This window comes from Vicugna pacos, chromosome 1 (genome assembly GCF_048564905.1).
Source record: "Vicugna pacos chromosome 1, VicPac4, whole genome shotgun sequence".
NCBI lineage: Eukaryota > Metazoa > Chordata > Mammalia > Artiodactyla > Camelidae > Vicugna > Vicugna pacos.
This window is the reverse complement of record NC_132987.1, coordinates 16,018,355-16,044,734: the sequence shown is the minus strand read 5'-3', so window position 1 is coordinate 16,044,734 and position 26,380 is coordinate 16,018,355. Positions and strand designations below refer to the sequence as shown.

The 26,380-nt window shown below is 38.6% G+C and overlaps 1 protein-coding gene across 2 annotated transcripts in view; it reads right to left on the bottom strand.

Annotated features, from left to right (window-relative positions):
• The window catches only part of PPP2R3A (protein phosphatase 2 regulatory subunit B''alpha), a 151,587-nt gene that overhangs the window by 112,165 nt on the left and 13,042 nt on the right, over positions 1 to 26,380 (bottom strand). The window contains exons 1-4 of one of the 2 annotated variants that reach the window (XM_072956313.1): positions 14,509 to 15,226; positions 10,606 to 10,647; positions 10,485 to 10,500; positions 9,065 to 9,213 (exon numbers count right to left, since the gene is read on the bottom strand). The gene's annotated coding sequence lies outside the window, so the exon portion shown is untranslated. Of the gene's footprint in view, positions 1 to 9,064; positions 9,214 to 10,484; positions 10,501 to 10,605; positions 10,648 to 14,508; positions 15,227 to 26,380 lie in introns of those variants that run through there. The other variant, XM_072956262.1, reaches the window with a different exon arrangement.

The window sequence follows — 26,380 nt, the reverse complement described above, 5'->3', positions numbered from 1 at the left end:
GGAGACCAATTAGCTTCAGGCCTGAGTTGTTTCGTTTTGGCAGGTCATCCAAGAGGAGACATTTCCCATTCAGGTGAATACACTTGACAATGAAGAGAGGGGAGTCGACAATAAAGATTTGGGAGTAACCACCAGATAAAGGGTTTAAAGCCACAAGAGTGGAGATCGGCCAAGACGGCGGACTAGAAAGACCCTCAGCTCACCTCCCTCATGAACACACAAAAACCACATCTGTAGAACAACCATCTATGAAAAAGACTGAAACCTACTAGAAAATATCTTCTACAACTAAAGACATAAAGAAGGAACCACAGTGAGACAGGTAGGAGGGGGTAGACTTATGATATAATCAACTCCTATACCCTTGGATGGACAACCCACAAATGGGAGAATTATAGTGCAGAGGTCCTTCCACAGGAGTGAGAGTTCTGAGCCCCACATAGGGCTCCGCAGGGGTCCTGCACCAGGAAAAGGAGCCCCCAGAGCATTTGGTTTTGAAGGCCAGCAGGGTTTCACATCAGGAGTCCGAACAGACTATGGGAAATAGAGACTTTACTCTTAAAAGGCACACACAAAATCTCACACGCACTGGGAGCTGGGGCCAAAACAGTAATTTGATAGGAGCCTAGGCCAGACTTACCTGCTGGTCTTGGAGAGCCTCTTGGAGAGGTGGGAGGTGACTGCAGCTCACCCTGGGGACATAGACACTGGCAGCAGCCATATCTGGGAGCTCTGTTCTACAGGATGAACACTATCAGCTGCTGGTAAGTGTCACTGTGTGAGATCTTTCCTCAAGCTCATTAGCACCAAATCTTGGCCCTATCCAACAGCCTGGGGATGCCAGTGCTGGGACACCTCAGGCCAAAGAACTATCTAGGTGGGGACACAGCCCCACCCATTAGCAGAAAGGCTACTTAAAGACTTCCTGATACCACAGCTGCCTCTAAACACGGCCCTGCCCATCAGAGGGCAAAGACCCAGCTCCTCCCACCAGTGAGCAGGTACTGATCCTGCCCTCCAGGCAGCTTGCACTAGCCTCTAGTTCAGCCTCACCCCACAGGGGGCAGATACCAGAGGTAAGAAAACCACAGTCTCATAACCTGTGTATGCAGCCTGTCTACAGCAGGCCAGACTCTACCCTGGAACCAGCTGGGCCTCAGCTCTGCCCACTAACAGGCCAACACAAGTTTTGGGATCACCTGGACCCCATTCTAAACTGTCAGCAATGTCCCTCCCCCATCCACCACAATCTTATACTGGCTCTGGGATCCCTGGATCCTGCAGCTAGACTCTTTCCACCAGTGAGCCAGCACTAGTGGGGGTTCTGCAGTCAATAGCCTTGTGACCAGACCCTGCTAACCAGCAGCATCTGCACAAGGCTGGCCTGGCAACCAACTGGGACAGAGACCAACCAAGCTTATTAGACAGCCCACATAGTCAGCACACCACAACAGAAGGGTTGTATGCCCATGTAGCCCTCATAGGGGGAATCCTTAGAGCATACAGCTTGGGTGACAAGAAAACAATGAATGCAGGGATGCATAGAACGTCTCCTACAGAAGGCTACTTCTCCAAGGTCTATAAATATAACTAACCACCTACGTACATAAAAATACCAATAGCAACTTAGAAAAAACGAGGCAGCAGAGGAACATGTAGATGAAGGAACAAGATGAAACCCCAGAAGAACTGAGTGAAGTGAAGGTATGCAACCTACTCAAGAAAAGGTTTAGATGATGAAATAACTTGGGAGAAGAATGAACGCACAGAGTGAGAAGTTAGAAGTTTTCAACAAAGAGTTGGAAAATACAAAGCACAACCAAACAAAGATGAAGAATACAATAACTGAAGAAAAAAATACACTACAAGGACTCAAGAGTAGACTAAATAATACGGAGGAATGGATCAGTAAGCTGGAAGACAGAGTACTGGAAATCAATGTCCCGACAGGAAATAGAATGGAAAGAAATGAAGACAGTTTAAGAGACCTCTGGGACAACACATCACGTGCACTAATATTCACATTATAGGGGTCCCAGAAGGAGAAAAGAAATAAAAAAGGCCTAAAACATATTTGAAAATATAATAGCTAAAAGCTTTCCCTAACCTAGGAAAGGAAATAGCTACCCAAGTCCAAGAAATGCACAGAGTCCCGCACAGGAAAAACCCAAAGAGGAACACACCAAGACACACTGTAATCAAAATGACAGAAATTAAAGGTGAAGAGAAAATATTAAAAGCAACAAATAACATATAAGGGAAATCCCATAAGGCTATCAGTTGATTTTTCAGCAGAAACTCTGTAGACCAGAAGGGAGTGGCACAATATACTTACAGTGATGAAAGAGGAAAGCCTACGACCAAGAACTCTACCCAGCAAGGCTCTCCTTCAGATTTCATGGCAAGATCAAAAGCTTTACAGACAAGCAAAAGCTAAATGAATTTAGCACCATCACAAGTGTTAAAGGAACTTCTCTAGGGGAAAAAAGAAAAGGCCACAACTAGAAACAAGAAAACTATGAAACGAAAAAGCTCACCAGTAAAGGCAAACATACAGTAAAGGTAGGAAATCATCCATACACAAAGCTAGTAGCGAGGTTAAAAGACAAAAGTAGTAAAATCATCTATAGTCACAATAAGCAGTTAAAGGATACACAAAACAATTTGATGTAAAATATGACATCAAAACCAGTAATTGTGAGGGGAGGAGAGTACAAATGCAGGTTTTAAAAATGCATTTGAAATTAAGAGATCAGAAACTCAAAACAATCATGGATATATTTAGGCTGTTATACAAAAATCTCATGGTAACCACAAACCAAAAATCTTTAATAGGGGGAGGGTATAGCTCCAGTGGTAGAGCACATGCTTAACATGCAGGAGGCCCTGAGTTCAATCCCTAGTACCTCCTCTAAAAACAAATAAACCTAATTACTTCCCCCACTGCCAAAATAAAATAATTAAACAAAACAATAATTTAAAAAATCTGTAATAGATATACACACAAAAAAGAAAAAGAAATCCAAACATAACACAAAAGATATGAACACAAGAAGAAAAGAAAAAAAGAACTACAAGAACAAATCCAAAACAATTAACAAAATAGCAACTGGAACATATGTATCATTAATTACCTTGAATGCAAACAGACTAAACGCTCCAACCAAAAGACACAGAGTGGCTGAATGGATACAGAGACAGGATTGATATTATGTTGCCTACAAGAGACTCACCTCAGATCTAGAGAAACACACAGACTGAAAGTAAGGGGATGGAAAAAGGTATTCCATGCAAATGGAAATCAAAAGAAAGCCAGAATAGCAATACTTATGTCAGAAAAAACAGACTTTAAAATACTGTTGGAGACAAAGAAGGACACTACATAATGATCAAGGGATCAATCCAAGAAGTTATAACAACTGTAGACATATATGCACCCAACACATGAACACCTAAATATATAAGGCAAATATTAATGGACATAAAAGGAAAATTGACAATAAAACAATAATAGCAGGGAATTTAACACCTTGTTTACATCAAAGGGTGGATCATTCAGACAGAAAATCAATAAGGAAACACTGGCTTTAAATGAAACACTAGACTAGATGGACTTAATTGGTATTTATAGAGCATTCCACATGAAAGCAGCAGCATACACATTCTTCTCAAGTGCACATGGAACATACTCCAGATTAATCACATGCTAGGCCACAAAATGAGTTTCAGTAAATTTAAGAAAATTGAAATAATATTAAACATCTTTTCTGACCACAACGCTATGGGATTAGAAATCAACTACAAGAAAAAAAAACTGCAAAAACTACAAACATGTGAAGGCTAAACAATATTCTTGCTACTAAACAACCAATGGATTACTGAGGAAATCAAAGAAGAAATTTAAAAAGACTTAGAGACAAATGAAAAGGAAAACACAATGGTTCAAAACCTAAGGGAGAAAGCAAAAGCAGTTCTAAGAGGGAAGTTTCAGGAAACAAGAAACATCTCAAGTGAACAACCTAACTTTACAACTGAAGCAACTCGAAAAGAACAAATGAAACTCAAAGTTAGTAGAAGGAAAGAAATCATAAAGATCAGTGCAGAAATAAATGAAATAGAGACTAAAAAAAAAATAGAAAAGATCAATGAAACTAGAAGCTGGTCCTCTGAAAAGATAAACTAAATTGATAAACCTTCAGCCAGACTCATCAAGAAAAAAAGGGAGAGGGCCCAAATCAATAAAATCAGAAATGAAAAAGGGGAAGTTACAACTGACATCACAGAAAAACAAAGGATCATAAGAGACTACTATGAACAACTAGATGCCAATAAAATGGACAACTTAAAAGAAATGTACAGATTCTTAGACAGGTACAATCTCTGAAGGCTGAACCAGGAATAGAGAATATAAATAGACCAATTACCAGTAATGCAATTGAATCAGTAATTTAAAAACTCCCAACAACCAAAAGTCCAGGACCAGATGGATTTACAGGCAAATTCTACCAAACATTTAGTTAACACCTATCTTTCTGAAACTATTCCAAAAAATTGCAGAGGAAGGAACACTTCCAAACTCATTCTATGAGGTCACCATCACCCTGATACCAAAACCAGGCAAAGATATCACACAAAAAAAGAGTATTACAGATCAATATCACTGATGAACATGGATGTACAAATCCTCACCAAATACTAGCAAACAATATATTAAAACAATATATTAAAAAGATCATACACCATGATCAATTGGGGTTTATCCCAGGGATGCCAGGATTTTTCACTATCTGCAAATCAATCAATTTAATATACCACAGTAACAATGTGAAGAATAAAAACCATACGATCGTCTCAATAGATGCAGAAAAAGCTTTTGTTAACATTCAGCATCTATTTATGATAAAAACTCTCCAGAAAGTGAGCATAGAGGGAACATACTTCAACATAATAAACACCATATATGACAAACCCACAGTTAATACCAAACTCAACAGTGAAAAACTAAAGCATTTCCTCTAAGATCAGGAACAAGACAAGAATGTTGGTTCGGAAGTCCTAGCCACAGCAATCAGAGAAGAAAATAAATAAAAGGATTCCAAATTGGAAAAGAAGTAAAACTGTCACTGTTTGCAGATGACATGATACTACATATAGAAATCCTAAAGATGCTACCAGAAAATTACTAGAGCTCATCAATGAATTTGGTAAAGTTGCAGGATACAAAATTAACACATAGTAATCTGTCGCATTTCTGTACACTAACAATGAACTATCAGAAACAGAAATTAAGATGCAGTCCCATTTACCATCACATCAAAAATAATAAAATATCTAGAAATAAACTTACCTAAGGAGGCAAAAGACCTGGATTCCAAAAACTCTAAGATGCTGATGAAAGAAACTGAAGACGACACAAAGAGATGAAAAGATACAACATGTTTTGGGATTAGAAGAATCATTATTGTTAAAATGACCATACGACCATACTAGCCAATGAAATCTACAGATTCAGTGCAATCCCTATTAAACTATCAATGACATTTTTCACAGAACTAGAACAAAAAATTATAAAATCTGTATGATAACAGAAAAGACCTGAATAGCCAAAACAATCTTGAGAAAGAAGAATGGAGCTGCAGGAAATAGGCTCCCTGACTTAAGAGTATATTGCAAAAGCTACAGTAATCAAAACAGCATAGTACTAGTACAAAACAGACATATAGATCAATGGAACAAGGTAGGAATTCCAGAAATAAACCCATGCTTTTTTTGTCAATTAATCTATGAAAAAGGAGGCAAGAATATATGATGGAGAAAAGACAGTCTCTTCAACACATAGTGCTGGAAAAACTGGACAGCTACATGTAAAAGAATGAAATGAGAACATTCTCTAACACCATATATAGAAACAAAATCAAAATGGATTGAAGACCTAAATCTAAGACCAGATACTATGAAACTCCTAGAGAAAAACACAGGCAGAACTGTATTTTTCCAGTAATTTTTTTGGATCCATCTCCTAAAGCAATGGAAATAAAAACAAAAATAACAAGTGGGACCTAATTAAACTTAAAAGCTTTTGCACAGCAAAGGAAATCATTAACAAAACAAAAAGACAGCCTAAGGAATGGGAGAAAATATTTGAAAATGATGTAACTGACAAGGGATTAATTTCCAAAATTTATAAGCAGCTCACACAGCTCAATATTAAAAAAACCAAACAACCCAATCAAAAACTGGGGAGATCTAAATAGACATTTCTTCAAAGAAGATATACAAATGGCTAACAGGCACATGAAAAGATGTTGAACATCACTAATTATTTGAGAAATGCAAATCAAAACTACAATGAGGTTATCACCCCACATGTTCAGAATGGCCATCATCAAAAAGGCTACAAATAATAAATGCTGGAGAGGGTGTGGAGAAAAAGTAACCTTTCTACACTGTTGGTGATAATGTAAATTGGTACAGCCACTATGGAGAACAGTATGGAGGTTCCTTAAAAAACTAAAAACAGAGGATCCAGCAATCCTACTCTTGGGCATATCTGGAGAAAACTCTTAATTCTAAAAGATACATGTACTCCAATGTTCATAGCAGCACTATTTACAATAGTTAAGAAATGGAAACAACCTAAATATCCACTGACAGATGACTGGATAAAGATGTTGTGGTACATATATATACAATGGAGTACTAATAAGCCATAAAAAGGAATGAAATAATGCCATTTGTAGCAACATGGATGAACCTGGAGATTGTCATACTAAGAGAAGTAAGTCAGACAGAGAAAGACAAATAACATATGATATCACTTACATGTGGAATTTAAGAAAAATGACACAAATGAACTTATTTACGAAACAGAAAGAGACTCACAGACATAGAAAACAAACTTATGGTTACCAGGGGGAAAGGGAGGAGGGAGGGGTAAATTGGGAGTGTGGGATTGGCAGATGCAAACTACTGTGTCCCAAATAGATAAAAAACAAGATCCTACTGTATAGCAAAGGGAACTATATTCAATGGCTTGTAGTAACTTGTAATGAAAAAGAATATGAAAAAGAAAATATATATATATAACTGAATCACTATGCTGTACACCAAAAACTAATACAATATTGTAAATTAACTATGCTTCAATAAAAAGTTTTAAAAAAGTAAAGGAGTTATATTTATAAATGTATTTATTTAAAAAATTAACACACGTAACAAAATTAACACACATAACAAATGTTGGTGATAATGTGAAGAGGGAACCTTCCTACACTGTTGGTGGGAATGTAAATTGGTGCAGCCACTGTGGAAAACATTATGGAGGTCTCTCAAAAACCTAGAAGTAGAACTGCCATATGACCCAGCAATTCCACTCCTGGGTATATATCCAAAAAAAAAAAAAAAAAACAAAAACCACCAAAAAACCCAACATTAATTCAAAAAGATGTTCACAGCAGCATTATTTAAATTTGCCAAGGTATGGAAGCCACCTAAATGTCCATCAACAGATGGATGAATAAAGAGGATGTGGTAATATATATATAATATTATATACACACACACACACACACACACACACACACATACACACACACACACACAATGAAATACTACTCATCCATAAAAAAGAATGAAAATTTGCCATTTGCAGCAAAATGGATGGACTTGGAGGGCCTTAGGTTAAGTGAACTAAGTCAGATAGAGAAAGACAAATACTGCATGATATCACTTATATGTGGAATGTAAAAACAACAAACTGGTGAGTAAAACAAAAAAAGAAGCAGACACAGATATAGAGAACAAACTAGTGGTTACCACTGTGGAGAGGGAAGGGGGCAGGGAAAAAATAGAGAGGTAGGGGATTTTAAAAAATTTTTTTGGATTAGTTGAAATCATGTGTGTGAAACTTTCGAAAATTGTAAATCACTATAGAATTTAAAGAATCTTCCACTCAATAAAAAAAAAAGCCACAATAGTGAACAAGATTGAATGTGCATAGGGTGAGAAAAGAGTCAAGGACAAAACTCTGAGGAAGGCTGGCATGTACGGGGTAAGAAGAAAGATGCAAGGAAGGAGAAAGAGCATGAATTTTCAAAGGGCAGAAAGAGAACCAGCCAAATATGACACGGAAGTCAAGGGAAGAAAGTGCTACATTCTTCTAAAATGCTGAATTCCAATGATTCCGTGTACCAACAGACATTAAAGCTATACTTTTCATTTAAAAAAATTTTTTAAAATGTAAGTACTAGGATTGGACCCAGGACCTCATGCATGCCAAGCACCCGCTCTACCACTATATCCTCCCCTCTAAGGCTATACTTTTATAATTTCACAGAGAATTTTGGGAAGCTAATAAAAGCTTAAACAACATAAATGTAATAATGAAAAACAGAGAATGGTGTTACACATATTTTCTATGTTGCTATTTATGTGTTCTATTTCAGGAAACATCTGGAGCAGAGGGTATGAGGTAAAGAACTTCCACTGCTTATCTCAAATGATGAAAGGATTCAAGAAGAAAATGACTCAGATAAACTGTAGACGCAAGAAAAAAGTGGTTGAATAACTTTGCCACTCAGATGAGACATCTGAAGACTAAGAAGAGGAAAAATTGTAGAAAAGCGCCTGAAACTTTATATTTAACAGAGTATAGGAGGTGTGTTGATTCAGAAGGAATGAGTCATTCAGAAATAATAAAACTATTAGTTTGCCTGGAAAACACAGGCACTCTGTGGTGGATGACTCAGTATGGAAACTGATCCCATGAGAACGATGTAGAGAAATACAAAAACATATACCACAGAACTACTTGCAGGATGAAAAAAAGGAGACCTGGAATATTTTGTGTGTTCACTTCAAAAATAGTTGAGAAGATAAATTAAGAAATCACATAGAAGGGAAGATTTTTCTGATGCTCATAGAAACCATATATATGAACATGAAAGAACAATTAATGCTTTAGGTTTAGGGCTAATGTCTTAATGAGACCAGAAGTAAAGTAAGAATATCTCAGCAGCAGGCCTAATTTGAGCATAAGGGAAGTAGGAAGCTCTTAAAAACTTACTTTTACCTTTACTCCAGTGGAGAAACAGGAAATGTGGCTGAGGGGAAAAGCACCAGGTGGGCAGTCAGGGGCTCCTTGTCCCAGCTTCGGCACTGACCAGCTCAGTAAGTTGGTCAAGTCATTTCTCTCACTGCTATTCGCCTTCTCTTCTGGAAAAACAGGACAGAACACGGCTTTAGGGTCTAAGGAACATAAGAAAAGTGAAAAGTTTTTCTCGGTTTGAATTAGGAAAAAGCTGTACTTTACCAGAGAACTGCTTTGTATTATTTGATGTGGAAAGCACAATGAACTGGCTATTAATTTTTAATGCATGTAATTTGCAAAGTTACTGATTTCTCTGAGTACTGACTCCAAAAGGAAAATTAGGAAGTTAAACTTTGACCATTTTATAATTAAAAAAAATTCCCTACTATATATTCCAAAACATCAATAGTCATCTCTATCTGCTGGTAGAATCTTAAGTTACTTTAATTCACATATTTTTCTTTTCTAAGCCTTTTTCTTATTTTGGAGGAAATCACATAAAAATGAAACCACATTCTATAAATAAAAATCATTTGGATGGTTTAGAAGAACATATATACCACACAGTTTAAGGAGCATTTGAATGCTACTATAAGCTAGATACTCTTTAAGACTAGGGAACTACAAATTCTATAAATTTGCTTCAAACAGCTTACAGTGTGAGTGGGCAGAGAATATATCTTTTATATCAAGGAGGGCATCCCAGAGAGGAGGACTGCCAAGCCCAGCCTGGAGTAGAATAGTAGTTGGCTGCAGAAATAAAGGGAAGATGCCTTGTGGATAAACAGAGCAAGGCAGTAAGTGGCCTGGGAGGTATGAGGAGCTACCAGGAGTTTGGTATTATTCCAGTGTCAAGTTTGAAGAGAGGCTTCTAGGTGCTACAGCTAAAGGGCAACCCAGCATCCAAGAGCCCAAGAAGTTTCAGCGGGGGGTGGTAGGGACGTGGTCAGATTTACATGGTGGGTGTATCACTGTGTAGCACTGCGGAGGACAGTTGGGGAAGCAAGAATCAAGCCAGGCAGACCAGCTAGAAAGGCTCTGCAGAGAGAGTCCAGAAAAGAATCAGTGAGGCTACAAATGAAGGCAGCTCAGAGGCATAAGTGACTACCCATGATCACAAATCTACGAGTATGATCTGAATGTAAATTTATCTTTAAATCCTGTACTTTTCTGTATCTCTGTGCAAGCACAAATTTGGTCCAAGGTGACAACAGGTCCTAAATTCACTTTTATTAGGTAAATTGTGAATCTTAAAAAAAAAGGCTATTCATTAATATACATTAAATACCCAAAATGTTTAGGGCACTATAAAAACAAAGCTCCTGACTATAGGAACTTAGAAGATAAAAGAAATGGGACAAAAAATAATAGATCAATTCATTCAGTAGGTACTTACTGGGGCACTTCTGGGCCTTGACAGAGATCACATTCTAGTGACAGTTCCTTCTAGAACATAATTTCTACATCCTCCCTTCCCTCCCTGACAAGTTCACTTGGGCACAAGTGAGTAGAGAAGCCCTTCAGAGCCAAGTGGACAATTCTAGGAGATGACCAGGAACCTGGGGTAAAATAAACAGAAGCATGGGTCAGGGGAAAACTTGCTTGAGTGGAACGATAAGAGAACAGGGGAAAATCCCAAAGGATGACATGAATGGCAGGAGGCTGTGGAGGAACCTGGAATTGCCTTCAGAGTGGCTTGGATATAACAGATCAAAGTTACTGCTTATTTTTTAAAATGACAGTTTTAATCTTTACAAAAGTAATGGCTGTAGAAATAAAATATGACTGCTGAAAAAAAAGAGAGAGAGGAAAATACAAAGAGGAAAATAAAGATCACACCCAGAGATAGTATCAATATGAACATTTTTGTCCTTTTTAACTTTCAACATACACATAAACATACACAGACCTGGGGATTTTTGTGAATATTTATTATTATTTTTTAACAAAAGTGAGAATTAAAGTTTGATACCTGCCTTTTCCACTTAATATAGGGAAACATCTTTTCATGAAAACAAAAGTCTATACCAAAATGTATAAAAATCTGATATACATTTTGTGGATATACCAAATTACTTATTCAATTTTCTACTAAGGTACATTAAGGCTGTACGATAAGTAAGGTGCAGAAAGGAAGCACGAAGCAAGCAAATAATAACACTGACATCAGCTGTGGCAACATTTTGAGTATTCTAAAGGTGGAAAGAGGTAAGACACATGGAAGCTCATGAGATTTTAGCGTTCCAGACATAAGATGAATAATGTCTGAATCTGGAATTCTTTGTGGATGAAGAATTTCCAAACGGGAAACACAAAAAGAAGACTGCAGCCCAACACACACTAAAAATGAAGTAATTTCAAATCTTCACATCTGCAGAACAGATAGAATGTCAAAGAAAGCACCCAGACAACTAAAAACAGTGGGTGGACTGCCAGGGGAAAACCAGCACTACTCTAGTGATCACCCACAACCACAGCTTTTCAAGGAAGCGACAGAGCTCCCCAAACTCTGCTCCAACAAAAAGTGCACTGAGTCTGTCTTGTGGAATGCTAGGTGGCCTAAGACTTCTTGTATTCTCTCTGGGCCTCCGTTTCCTCAAGCGTTTGGCTGCGCTCTGTGAATTACACACTGAGCTCGTCAGAGTTCCCTTGGAAGCTGCCAATATGAGCCGTTTCCCATAGCAACCAGAATAGCTCTGCTGTTATCTGTTTTATATATTGGATGGATCTATAAAAAATGTTTCACTTGAAAAAACAGATTTCTATAGCTAAAAGTATTTTTAAAATCACAGGATTAAAAAAAATCACATTCACCCTTCAGATTATTTAATCATTCACAAAGGTAAAAATATAAATGTATAGTGGAGGGATGTGAAAGTCACCACCTTAACACCTTAGTTAAACTTAGCATCACTACTGGTGGGATAATCAGATAATGGGTACCTCCCAGTACAGTGCAATATGGAGACTAAAGTATCATTTATGGTTTTCTTGCCCAAAATATTTAGCTTTAATTAAATTTTTAGATTACATGTCCACTTACAGGAAATCCAGGCAATAGAGAAATAAGTTACACACCACCATGAGTAAACAGAGAAATTCATAATGGGACTCATTCTGTAGAAAACTGGCCTGGTCTCTTCAATAAATCAGTATCATAAGGGGAAAAGCATGCATGTGGAGGTGGGTAGGTGAGAGAGAGGCAGAAGGAACACCAACTATAAAGGCTCTGAGAACAGACTACAGGAGCAGGCACAGAGGCAGGGAGATGAAAAAGGGGGCTAAATTTGCCTGGGCTAATTCAGGAAAAGATGATGCTGGCTTGGAGCAGGTGGTAGCAGAGGAAGGGTGAGAAGTCAGACTCTGGATGTATTTTGAAACAAGAGCCTGTGGGTCAGATGTATGAGTTTTATGGGGAAAAAGGAGGTTGAGGATGAACCTAAGGTTGATTTTTTTAACCGTTGTTGTTTGTTTGCCTCAACAACTGGAGGAAGAGAACTGACTTAACTGAGACTGGAAAGACTGCAGGGAGAGCAGATGTGTTGGTGGGAGCAGGAGTGATAGTGTCTAGAAAGATCAGTAGTTCTGTTTTGGGCACTACTTTTGAGGTGCCCATTAGACACTCACATAAAGACATGCAGAATGCTGTTAGAGACCTGAGCCTGGATTTCTGGGGAGAGATTTAGGCTGATACCAACTTAAGAGACTAGATGAAATCACCAAGGCAGGGAATGCAGAAAGAAAAGAGGAAGAAACATACAGAAATATTTACTCTATAATAAATCTTAGTTTCTAAGATTCCATAGAAATCTATATTTCTATATAGGAATAGAACATAGAAAGAAACATCCAAAGGCTGAGCCTAGGGGCACTCAAACATGCAGAGGAGCGCTGTCCAATAGAACTCTGTAAGATGATGAAATATTTATATATCTGTGCCATTCAATCACTCCCCACATGTGGCTACTGAGCACTTGAAATATGGGTAATGTAACTGAATAACTGAAAATTTAATTTACATAGCTACATGAGCTAGTGGCTATAGTACTGGACAGCCCAGATCTAGAGTTTGGAGAAGTAAAGAGAAAATCAGCAGAAAAGACTGAAAAGAAGTAGTAAGAGAAGGGGGAACCATGACAAGTTCTCCAAGGGTCTCCTGTGTTTCTGTACACACTGCAAGCAAGGCACTGCTGCCTGTCTTGATAGTCAGTGATACTTTTATATGGTATGATAGTTCTGGACTAGTTTTTCAAGAATGTATAACAAATAGCCTTGGAAGACTTGATACTGTCTTGCTCTGGAGCAAAGGGTCACTGTACAGTACAATAAACATGTTTCCCCCTGGAACAAAGAGAAGGTGTGCTTATTGCCCATCATAAAAGATTTGGGCTCTCTAAGGTCATGTTCCTTTCTAGTAAAACAAGCCACCATGTGTGCAGGTGTAGTCTGGCCCCACCCACATTGCCTCAGCGGTAACTGGGCCTCAGGGAGTCAGTATAAAAATACTCCTACTCAGGCTACTCTATTGCTGTAAGTAATAAGCTGTCTTTTGTCTCTGATCCAGAAGTCTTCTGTTTTCTACCACCACTCTCAAAACTGTCAAGCTAACCTGTTAGCTTACATATAGGGCAAAATATTAGGTCCTGCATAGTTCTTGACAAGCATTTTAGAATAAAGTGAAAAAGGTGTTTAGAAGAGGAAAGAATGGTTAACTTGGCTCCTGAATGTTGTCAGATAAGTATTCACAAATGACAGATGTTTTGATGGAATTATGGGAACAGAAATCTGACTGGCTTGAGTACAAGAAAGAAGGGGAAGAGAGAGGCTCGCAAGATGGTGGAGTAGAAGGACGCTTGTAAGTCACCCTCTCCCACAAATACACCAAGACCCACATCTACAGACCCACTCAGCCAACCAGAGCACCTGCGGAACTCCGACAGAACATCGCCCTCTTCAAAAGATAAAGATGCCAAAAATCTGGTAGGAGAAAAGGAAAAAGGAAAGAACAAAAGGCAAAGCAGCGCGGGACGGGTCCCGCGGGGAGGGAGCGGCAAAGGAGGACTGGCGCTCGCTCGCTGGGTCTCCCCTCTCCAACTGAGAGGCCAGCGGGATGGAGGGGGAGCCTCCGAGGCTCAGATCTGTACAGAGCAGCCCTTGTCTGACAGAACTAAGTTAAACGGGCACAGAGCGTCCCCCCGACGCCCAGCCTGAGACGCGGGCCGGCAGCGGCGGGCAGGGCCAGGCTGCACAAGCCGGGCGGAGGACGGGGGCGGCTGCACGGAGGCAGCTCCGGGGGACAGCAAGGGGCTGGGCGCCGTGGCTGTGAGTGTACAGGACAGAACAAGCTGGGCCCTCCATAAAACAGCAAGGTTGAGGTGCTCTAGAGGGAAGGGTGCATACCCTCATCTCTGAAAACCCACGGAAACTTTTCAGGGGAAGAGAGGCGGGGCCCAGGCAGAGCCGCCATATTCTCCGGCGCTTAGCATCCAGGTGGGGGCAGAGGCGAAACCTGTGTCCGCACGGAAGGGCTTAGCAGCCTCAAGGGCCAGACTGAGACGGGCCTACAGCACGGGGCAGATAGGATCCTTCCATTCTGTTCCCTCAGAGAACTTGCTCCACAAAGACAAACAAGCAGCTGGGTCTTGGCTCAGAGCAGGGACGAGGCTGCCCCTCTGTCTTCCCCGAGCCCACCCGCGGAGCGCGACCAGGGCGGAGCGCCGACCAGGGCGGAGCGCCGACCAGGGCGGAGCGCGCAGCCGCACAGAGCAGCAGAGCTACCGGCGGCGCAGGCAGAGGGAGAGCGGCCCCCCCGCCTGTCGGGCAGGAACACAGCCCTTGACCGAGGTGCTGGGAGGGGGCACGACCCGCCCTCCTGCCTGGCCAGTCTGCAACATCTGACTGCGGCATCCGGAGGGGCAGTGACCCGCCCGCCCACAGCAGAGGAGAGCTGCATCTGACCCCGTGTTAGGAGGAGGCACGATCTGCTTGCCAACAGGTGCTGGGAGCAGCACGGAAGAGGGCACCAACGGAGGGCCTATGAAAACAAGCTGAGCTTCCAAAACAGGACGAAGACAGAAGGACTTCACATTAAAAGCACACACACTCCAGGAGAACACCGACAACCCCCTTTTTTTTGTTTTTTTTTGTTTTTTTTTTTGTTTTTTTTTTAAATCTGTTTTTACCTGTTCTATTTTCAATTACTCTCTTAATTTTTGCTTCTTAATTCATTTCTAGTTCTCTTGGGTTTTGATGTCCTGTTATTGATTAGACACAGGCTTCAAACACATATATTCATCTCCCCACCCTTTTTTTTTCTTTCTTTCTTTTTTTTTTTAAAGGTTTTAAAAGGACGTCTCCACCCGATTAATACTCTGCTTCAACCCGCTCTTCTATTATTCATTATACATTGTTATCAAACCCTTTCTCCCTTCTTTTAAAAATCTTTCTCTCTCTTATTTTTTCTCTTTTTTCTTTTTTTCCCTAAGTTCTATTCCTAAATAGGCATTAGATAGATAAAATCCTTAAGATCCAAAATAGACAACTGATACGCCATAAACCACAGTGCCAGAGAGGTATGAGCAAGATGAAGAAGCAGAGAAACCTTTCCCAATTAAAAGAACAAGAGGAATCCCCTGAAAGAAAGCTCAATGAAATAGACATCGATAGCCTACTAGATCAAGATTTCAAAAAAGGAGTGATCAAATTGCTGAAGGAATTAAAAGAGATAGTGCTTAGAGAAATAAAATATGTCAAAAATGAAATTGAAGCTATAAAGAGCCAAGCAGAATGGGTAAACTCATTGACAGAGATGAGGAATGATCTAATAGCTGTGCAAAGCCGACTAGTTAATGCAGAGGAACGAATTAGTGATCTAGAAGACAGGGCAATAGAAAGCACCCATTCAGAAGAACTACAAGATAAGCAAATAAAAAATAATGATAATAGCATAAGTGACCTATGGGATAATATAAAGCATCCCAATCTTCGCATAATAGGGGTCCCAGAAGGGGAAGAAGGATCAAAGGGGATTGAAAAGGTTTTTGAAGAAATCATGACTGAAAACTTCCCAAACTTAAAGGAATCAGATATCCAAGTACAGGAAGCTCAGAGGGTCCCAAACAGGAAGAATCCAAATAGACCCACACAAAGACATATCATCATCAAGATGGCCAGAGTCAAGGATAAGGAAATGATTCTAAAGGCAGCAAGAGAAAAGCAAAGAGTGAACTACAAGGGAACCCCCATAAGGCTCTCAGCTGATTTCTCTACACAAACACTACAGGCCAGAAGGGAGTGGCAAGATATATTCAAAGCCCTGAATGAAAAAAAGATGCAGCCTAGGATACTTTATCCAGCAAGGCTATCCTTTAGGATAGAAGGAGAAATAAAGAGTTTCACAGACAAAAAAAAGCTGCAGGAGTTTAGCAACACTAAACCCATGCTAAAAGAAATACTGAAAGGGCTATTCTAAATAGAAAAGCAGCAGGATGCTACAGAAATGAGAAACTCACAACTGGAAAGGTGATAACTCATGAATTACAAATAAAGAAAACACGAAATTATAAAAGAAGACATACAAATCACTGAGAGTGGGAGAGGGAGGCAGGGAAATACAGAATTTTTTTTTCTTTCTTTTTAAAATTTTTTTAACAGTAGGATGGGTTTGAGATCATGTTATTATCAGTTTAATAAAAACGGGTATAGGTTAATAGATTTACAAAAAAGAGTAACCACAAGTCAAAAATTTACAAGGGAGTCACAAAAATTAAATAAAATCCATGATAATACAAAGGAAAATTACCAAACCACAAAAGGAAGAAGAAAGGAACAAAGAGGATATACCAATTCAACTGCAAAGATAAGTTCAAAATGGCAATAAACACACATCTATCATTAATTACTGTAAATGTTAATGGACTAAATGCTCCAGTCAAAAGACATAGGGTGGCAGACTGGATAATAAAGCAAGAACCTTCAATATGCTGCATACAAGAGACCCACTTTAGGGAGAAGGACACATATAGATTGAGAGTGAAAGGATGGAAAAGGATATTCCATGCAAATGGAAAAGCCAAAAAAGCAGGTGTTGCAGTACTGATTTCAGACAAAATAGACTTTAAAACAAAGGCCATAAAGAAAGATAAAGAGGGACATTTTATAATGATTAAAGGAGTGATACAAGATGAAGACATTACACTCGTTAATATATATGCACCCAATATAGGTGCACCTAAGTACATACAAGAATTACTAACAGAGATAAAGGGCGATATTGATGGGAATACAATCATAGTTGGAGATTTTAACACTGCATTAACATCACTAGACAGATCTTCCAGACAGAAAATAAACAAGGCAACAGAGAAATTAAATACTACAATAGAAAAACTAGATTTGGTGGATATTTTCAGAGCATTACACCCCCAAAAAATAGAATATACATTCTTTTCAAGTGCACATGGAACATTTTCCAGAATCGATCATGTACTTGGACACAAAAGAAACCTCAACAAATTTAAGAAGATAGAAATTATCTCAAGCATCTTTACTGACCACAATGCCATGAAACTGGAAATCAACAACAGGGAAACAAAGGAGAAAAAAAGAAAAGCATGGAGATTAAACAATATGTTATTGAAAAAACAATGGATCAATGAGGAAATCAAAGCTGAAATTAAAAAATACCTTGAGACAAATGATAATGAAAGCACAACCACTCAAAACCTATGGGACACAGCAAAGGCAGTGCTAAGAGGGAAGTTTATAGCGATACAGGCCTTCCTCAAAAAAGAAGAACAATCTCAAATAAACAAGTTAACCCATCACCTGAATCAATTAGAAAAAGAACAACAAAAAGCAGCAGAAGGAAGGAAATAATAAAGATCAGAGAGGAATTAAATACAATAGAGATTAACAAGACCATAGAAAAAATCAACCAAACCAAAAGCTGGTTTTTTGAAAAAGTAAATAAAATCGACAAACCTCTGGCCAAACTCACAAAGAAGAAAAAAGAGAGAGCACAAATTAGCAAAATAAGAAAGGAAAATGGAGAAATTACAACAAACAAAATAGAAATACAGAATATCATACGAGAATATTATGAAAAACTCTATGGAACCAAACTGGATAACCTAGAGGAGATGGACAAGTTTCTGGAAACATACTGTCCACCAAAACTGAATCAAGAAGAAACTGAAAGTTGAACAATCCGATCACTAGAAAGGAAATAGAAATAGCAATTAAAAACCTCCCTACAAATAAAAGTCCAGGACCGGATGGCTTCACTGGGGAATTCTACCAAACATACAAAGAAGAACTCATACCAGTCCTTCTCAAACTCTTCCAGACTATTGAAAAGGAGGGAATACTCCCAAACTCATTCTATGAAGCCACCATCACCCTGATACCAAAACCAGGCAAAGACACTACAAAAAAAGAGAATTATAGGCCAATATCACTGATGAACATAGACGCCAAAATCCTCACCAAAATTTTAGCAAATAGAATCCAACAACACATAAAAAAGATTATACATCATGACCAAGTGAGGTTCATCCCAGGGACACAAGGCTGGTTCAACATATGCAAATCAATCAATGTAATACATCACATCAACAAGAGAAAGGACAAAAACCACATGATCATCTCAATCGATGCAGAAAAAGCATTTGATAAAATTCAACACCCATTTATGATAAAAACTCTCACCAAAGTGGGTATAGAGGGAACATATCTCAACATAATAAAAGCTATATATGACAAACCTACAGCCAGCATAGTTCTCAACGGTGAAAAACTCAAAAGCTTCCCACTAAAATCTGGGACAAGACAAGGATGCCCACTATCACCACTCCTATTCAATATAGTCCTGGAAGTCCTAGCCACAGCAATCAGGCAAGAGAAAGAAATAAAAGGGATCCAAATTGGAAAAGAAGAGGTAAAAGTGTCATTATATGCTGACGACATGTTACTATATATAGAAAACCCTAAAAGGTCCACACAAAAGCTACTAGAGCTGATCGAAGAATTCAGCAAGGTAGCAGGTTACAAAATTAATGTTCAAAAATCAGTTGCCTTTCTTTACACTAACGATAAATCAACAGAAAAAGAAAGTAAAGAAACAATCCCCTTTAAAATAGCACCCAAAGTAATAAAATATCTGGGAATAAATCTAACCAAGGAGGCGAAAGAATTATACACAGAAAACTATAAACCATTGATGAAGGAAATTAAAGAAGACTTTAAAAAATGGAAAGATATTCCGTGCTCTTGGATTGGAAGAATCAATATTGTTAAAATGGTCACACTGCCCAAGGCAATCTACAGATTTAATGCAATCCCTATCCAATTACCCAGGACATATTTCACAGAACTAGAACAAATCATAATAAAATTTATATGGAACCATCAAAGACCTAGAATTGCTAAAGCATTACTGAAGAGAAAGAAAGAGGCTGGAGGAATAACTCTCCCAGACTTCAGACAATACTATAGAGCTACAGTCATCAAGACAGCATGGTATTGGTACCAAAACAGACATATAGACCAATGGAACAGAATAGAGAGCCCAGAAATGAACCCACAAACTTGGTCAACTCATCTTCGACAAAGGAGGCAAGAATATACAATGGAATAAAGACAGTCTCTTCAGCAAATGGTGTTGGGAAAACTGGACAGCAGCATGTAAGACAATGAAGCTAGAACACACCCTTACACCATATACAAAAATCAACTCAAAATGGATTAAAGACTTAAACATAAGACAAGATACAATAAACCTCCTAGAGGAAAACATAGGCAAAACATTATCTGACATACATTTCAAAAATTTTCTCCTAGAAGAAATAAAAGCAAGAAAAAACAAATGGGACTTAATGAAACTTACAAGCTTCTGCAGAGCAAAGGAAACCAGAAATAAAACAAGAAGAAAACCTACGGAATGGGAGAAAATTTTTGCAAGTGAAACCGACAAAGGCTTGATCTCCAAAATATATAAGCAGCTCATACGACTCAATAAGGAAAAAATAAACAACCCAATCCAAAAATGGGCAGAAGACCTAAACAAGCAACTCTCCAAGGAAGACATACAAATGATCAAAAAGCACATGAAAAAATGTTCAATATCACTAATTATCAGAGAAATGCAAATCAAAACTACAATGAGGTATCACCTCACATCAGTCAGAATGGCCGTCATTCAAAAATCCAAAAATGACAAATGCTGGAGAGGCTGTGGAGAAAGGGGAACCCTCCTACACTGCTGGTGGGAATGCAGTTTGGTGCAGCCACTATGGAAAACAGTGTGGAGATTCCTCAAAAGACTAGGAATAGACTTACCATATGACCCAGGAATCCCACTCCTGGGCTTGTACCCAGAAGGAAATCTACTTCAGGATGACACCTGCACCCCAATGTTCATAGCAGCACTATTTACAATAGCCAAAACATGGAAACAACCTAAATGTCCATCAACAGGTGACTGGATAAAGAAGAGGTGGTATATTTATACAATGGAACACTACTCAGCCATAAAAACCGACAACATAATGCCATTTGCAGCAACATGGATGATCCTAGAGAATGTCATTCTAAGTGAAGTAAGCCAGAAAGAGAAAGAAAAATACCATATGAGATCGCTCATATGTGGAATCTAAAAAACAAAAACAAACAAAAACAAAGCATAAATACAGGACAGAAATAGACTCATGGACAGAGAATACAGACTTGTGGTTATGGGGGGGGGGTAGAGGGTGGGAAGGTATAGACTGGGATTTCAAAATTGTAGAATAGATAAACAAGATTACACTGTATAGCACAGGGAAATATACACAAAATGTTATGATAAATCACAGAGAAAAAAATGTGACAATGAGTGTGTATATGCCCATGAATGACTGAAAAATTGTGCTGAACATGCTGAAAACTGGAATTTGACACAACACTGTAAAATGATTATGAATCAATAAAAAATGTAAAAAAAAAAAAAGAGTAGTACCAAACAAAGTAAAACAACCACTGGGGCACAAGTCTGAATCGCCACCTCCAGTGGGGCTCTGTAGCCACAATTTCAGCAGAAAAAATTTCATTCAATATCATAATAGAGGTGCCGGGCAGGGGGGAGCTAGGAAAGAAGATGCTGAGATCATACAGGAAAACAGAGCTGAGAACAAGGTTTGACTCTAAGAAGCCAAGAGGGGAGACATGATGGGCATCCAACCCAAAAGTTCAGAAGAAGGTATAGAGGTTGAGCATAGAGTCAGAAATTTGAGAGCATGAGAGCTGAGAATGAACAGTTATCTGCTGTAATAGACCAAGTAGGTTGTTCATGATTTGCTTTGTATTTGTTGTTATATCAGACTGAGCTGACAGGTCCATGTCTAACAGTCAGGGTCAGGGCAGCCACCAAGCATCATCAACCTGTCATTTGGCCTCAAGTACCTTGAATGAGATGATGAGAACCCTAAGACAGTCCCAAAGTTCTTCATTCAGTTGACATTCTACATGTGGGATGAAGGGATTTCTGTATTCTACAGATGAGGTCCAGCAAGGGTTTGTTATTAATTACAGACAGACAACCCAAATAGTCTAGTACATATACAATCAGAGTACCTTACTGGGGCAATAGGACTTTTTACAGATACCTTGGTAGGTGTTTGGAAATCCATAAAAGTGAAATGGCCATCTGACATATTTGTAGGCCATATTCAGGATATAAGCTCACTCAGTAAGGCCTGTCAACCCTATCTCCAAAATCTCTCTCAGTTTCGACCACTTCTCCTTAGAATTCTGCTAGAATCCTGGCCCAAATTATCAAGCCTGCCCTACTGTTAAGGCCTTCTAACTGGTCTCTCTGCTTCTACCCTTGCCACCCACCCCCATACGCCAGTCATTCTCCAAACTGCACAACTACAGTAATACAAATCAGAGCAAATCACTCTATTTTAAATTTAGAAGATTTAAAGTCTCCTACTTAAAAATCACTTCAATGGTTACCTACTTCATTTTGAACAATATTTAAAGTCCTCACCCATGGCCTAGTATTAGCTCCAGAATCTACGCATCGCTTTCCTGACCTCATCTTGTACTGTTCTCCCTTGGCCTTTGGTTTGGTTCCTCCAACAGCCTTGACCAAGGCCCCATTTCATTACTTTCTACCCCATTACCTAGTTTACTATCTGCATAGCACTTATCAGTATCTGTAATTGTTTTACTGTTTACACATTTACCGTATTTAACCCATGCAATAGAATGTACACTCCACAAGGGCAAGGATCTTGTTTGCCTTGTTTACCCTGTATCCCAACACCAGAACAGTGCCTGGTATAGAGGAAGAACTTAATGAGAAAGAGGAGAAAAAAGAGAAGGAAGCAACTTGCTAATATACTACCATTTCTATTTCTTTGGATGAGACTTAGGCTAGGAAAAAAGTCACCTTTTAAAACTAGTTTAAGGAGGGGCTGATTGATACCATCTAGGATGAAGTGGCCCTCTTGGATATTTCTGATAACTGCTTAGCTTAATCCTGCATTTTACCTGATGAAAAGGTTTAAGCATATTCCTTGAACGTAAATCCAGCACCCCTGGCCCCTGTCACGAATGCCCAAGTACTGAGAGGCAAAGTACAGAAGACAACCCACTAGAGCTTCATGACCCCACACTCCCTCCCAACACACACTGAGAAAGACTGCCAACAGGAGGATCGATCACGCTTGTACTATAGCTAGGAAAGTTCTTTCACAAAAGTCTATTCATCAATAGATCTCTGGCTCACCAGTAAGGGGGCCCTTTATCAGCCTGATCAAATTTAGTTAACCTATGTCCAAATCCTTAGAGAATGCATTCCTGCATAGGCACTTGTTTACCCAACCATCTGAGAACATTTTGTCAACCAGGTCTTGGTCCCTTAAGACACATGCACACTGATGACTGGAGACCATTAAGAGCTTCTGCTGGTAGCATTGTCACCCAGTACACCTACCCCTGGTGGTGTTCCTCCTAATGAATGACCCTTTTACTACTCACCTGTGCTATGCATGAAGGGCTCAAAACAAACCGAATCCCACTACATTGGCGGACCAGAACGTTTGAATGTCAGTGGTTACCAAACTAGGTGAGCTGAAGAGAACTTCATGGAGCTCTCCAGTCTGGTTTGTCATCTGTCTAAATAGATTTTTATGATGATTGTGACTGGGAAACAGACTTTGGACTAAGGTATCTAAACCTTGATAGATATTATGGTGCAGGTCTTATGGAAATTTTTGTTTCTATTCTGAAAAGTTTTAGACATTTACTTCATTTCACTTCCTAGGACCCTCATTCCTACTGGGTGGGAATCAGCCATAAAGATAACTGGGGCAACAAAGTTGCCTAGGGTTACAGAGTGGTTCATGTGGTGAACTGACCTAATCTTCCTTTTCTATTATACTCTGTCTTTTTGTTGGTGAGGGGGGTAGGTACATATTTTATAATCCTCTCTTCATTTCCCCAGAGCTCAGGGCACCAATTAATTCCTTTTCAAACAAGCCTTTTCTCCTATGTACTGAACAAGAGATGTCCCTACTTCTGAGAGACCTGTCTTGTCCACAGGCTAGGTAGAACTTTATATGTAACATGCTTTCCAATCCCTAGTCAAGTTTAGTTGGGACACTGACTCAAGGTAGGCCAATCATGTTTTCTCTCCTGGGGACTTGGAATTGAAGTACTGAAACATTGGCAATTAGTTGTGAGCTCTGGATCTTAAAGTCCTACAGGTATGATGGCTGAGCCCACTGCTGTAAGGCATCCATGATAAGTAACATGGCAGAAGAAGCTGGTGTTAAAACAAAGCATATATAATACAGACGGAAAGAGAGAGGAAAGCATGTTCAGTTTCCATGATGGCTGGTTGTACTTAATAAAACTGCAGTGAACTGATGTGCTCTCTGTGTTACTATAAACAACTTTTTTTTTTTTTAAAAAAGGAGGCATTGGGGTTTGAACCTAGGACCTCATGGATGCTAAGCATGTGTTCTATCTACCCCTGAGCTAAACACATCCCTAACAACTTATTACTCATATACCTTTAAGTGGATATTTACTCCTTGAAACCAATCATTTTCTATGACAGGTAAACATACACCTTCATCGATCTTCTCTCTCCATTTTTCTTTCAGCTCTAGCTTTCATTATACTCTACTGCCTTCCCTCTCTTGGTCTCTCTTCATTTAATCTGTAGCCAGAAAATCATCATCATGTGTAATGGATACTTACCCTGGTTTTCAGCAGCCCAGAATCTTTCACATATTCTAATCTGATTATAATGGGGCAATTGAGCAATACTTGTGTCCATCTACCCACTTTTAAGAGCAAAGCAACAACATGGATTGAAAGGGGGAAATTATTACCCTCCTAAAAGTGAGCATCAATGCTGTGTTCTTCAGTTAAAGGGCCCCATCATATGACACATCCTGTACCTGCCCTCTGATGATGGTACATATCTTTTCCAGGCTGGCCATTCTGGATCCAGGCCCAATCAGACATCAGACAGTACAATTTCAGTGATCAGGCCTTCAATGAAGATCAGTGTTTCTCAACATTTTCTGACCAATAAACACTTCAAAAAATAATATTGCAAATCTCCTTAGGAATTTTTAAAATTATTAAAAAATCTTTTGTATGACATAAGATAAAGCAATTTTAAGTAAAAATATTTCATCTTAGATCAGCATATTACTAAAGCTTTATTATAAAGTTCATGTGGCAACATCTCTAATTATATTGATAAAACTATATTGATAATATTTAATGACAAATTTTGACTTTTGGTCACAGTACATGAACTGTTTTGTCACGTAAAGAAAATCACAAGTTGTCAAATAAAATTGTCAAAAATTAAAAGATGGATTTACAACCAAATATATTAAATTAAAAGACGGACTTGGCACCAAATGTATATTGAAATGTAGCCTGAAGTTTAATCTGCGTTATAGCATCCAAAATAAACAAACTTTAAAAACCTGATAGTTGGAATTCTCCTGTTTTGATTTTATAAAAAATCAACTGCTTATTTTGATAATTCAGAGGTTTAGTTTTTGAACATCAAGGCAGGACAAATGGTTTCATGCTGCTCTCTCAGAGCAGCTCTCAGCAAACACAAATACACTGCAGATCTTTATCACCAATAAATAAAAAGCCAGTTGCATAGAAGAATCTTTTCTTTTTTGTATTTCAAATGTTTAAATCTTCCCTTTTTAGAATTTTAAACACCTAACAGAGTATGATCAATTATAGTAAATAAACATCCAGCTGTCTGTAACACCAGTGGCATAGTAAGTTGAAAATGAATTCTTTTTCAGAGCAAAAATCTCTTCCTTATTTAATACCAAATGGAGTCTTTCAAATGACAATCCATTTTAGAAATGAAAGCATCTTAATTTGATTAGACACCTTCCAAGCTTCATGATATTCAATACAGTATCTTTATCTTGCTATTTGTATTTGGTGAACCAATCTGAAATTATTTTCTAGAGTGGCTTTAAGAAGAGGAAATAGCAAATGCCACTTACATGCATGTATGAATACTTCTGTGACTAAACATAAGGCATGCCTGGCTAATATTTTTTTTCATTTAAAATAATTTTAAAACTCTTTTTATTTTGAAATAATGACAGATTTTCAGAAGAACCGCAAAGAGAGTTCAGAGAATTCCCTTATACCCATCATCCAACTTCCTTTAATCATGTAGTTTTTAAAGTATTAGAAACATCTTGATGTTTCATAAAAATTTTGACAGATGAATGCAACTTAACATATTTCATAAGAGGCATCTTGAAATACTTTTGCAGAATTATCATTTTCATGCTTCTCATTAATTTATGATATTCTGACATGTGTTTTACACATGTTCCATCTTTAACCAACAGTCCATTATGGGTACAAACTAAATTATACTTACGACTAAGAACAACTCTTAAAAACAGTATAATGGTCCTTAAACTCTTCCAAAAAACAGAAGAGGAGGGAGTATTTCCTAACTCATTTTATTTCTTAATTTATTTTTATTTTTATTTTTTACAGGGGGGAGGTAATTAGATTGATTTATTTATTTGATTTTTCAGGGCTTGAACCCAGGACCTCAGGCATGCAAGGCATGTGCTCTACCACTTGAGCTATGCCCTGCCCTCTTCCAAACTCATTTTATGAGGCCAGCATTACCTTTAATTAAACCAGACAAGGACACTACAGGAAAAGAAAATCACAGGCCAATATCCTTGATGAACAAAGATGAGACAAAAATTCTCAGCAAAACAGTAG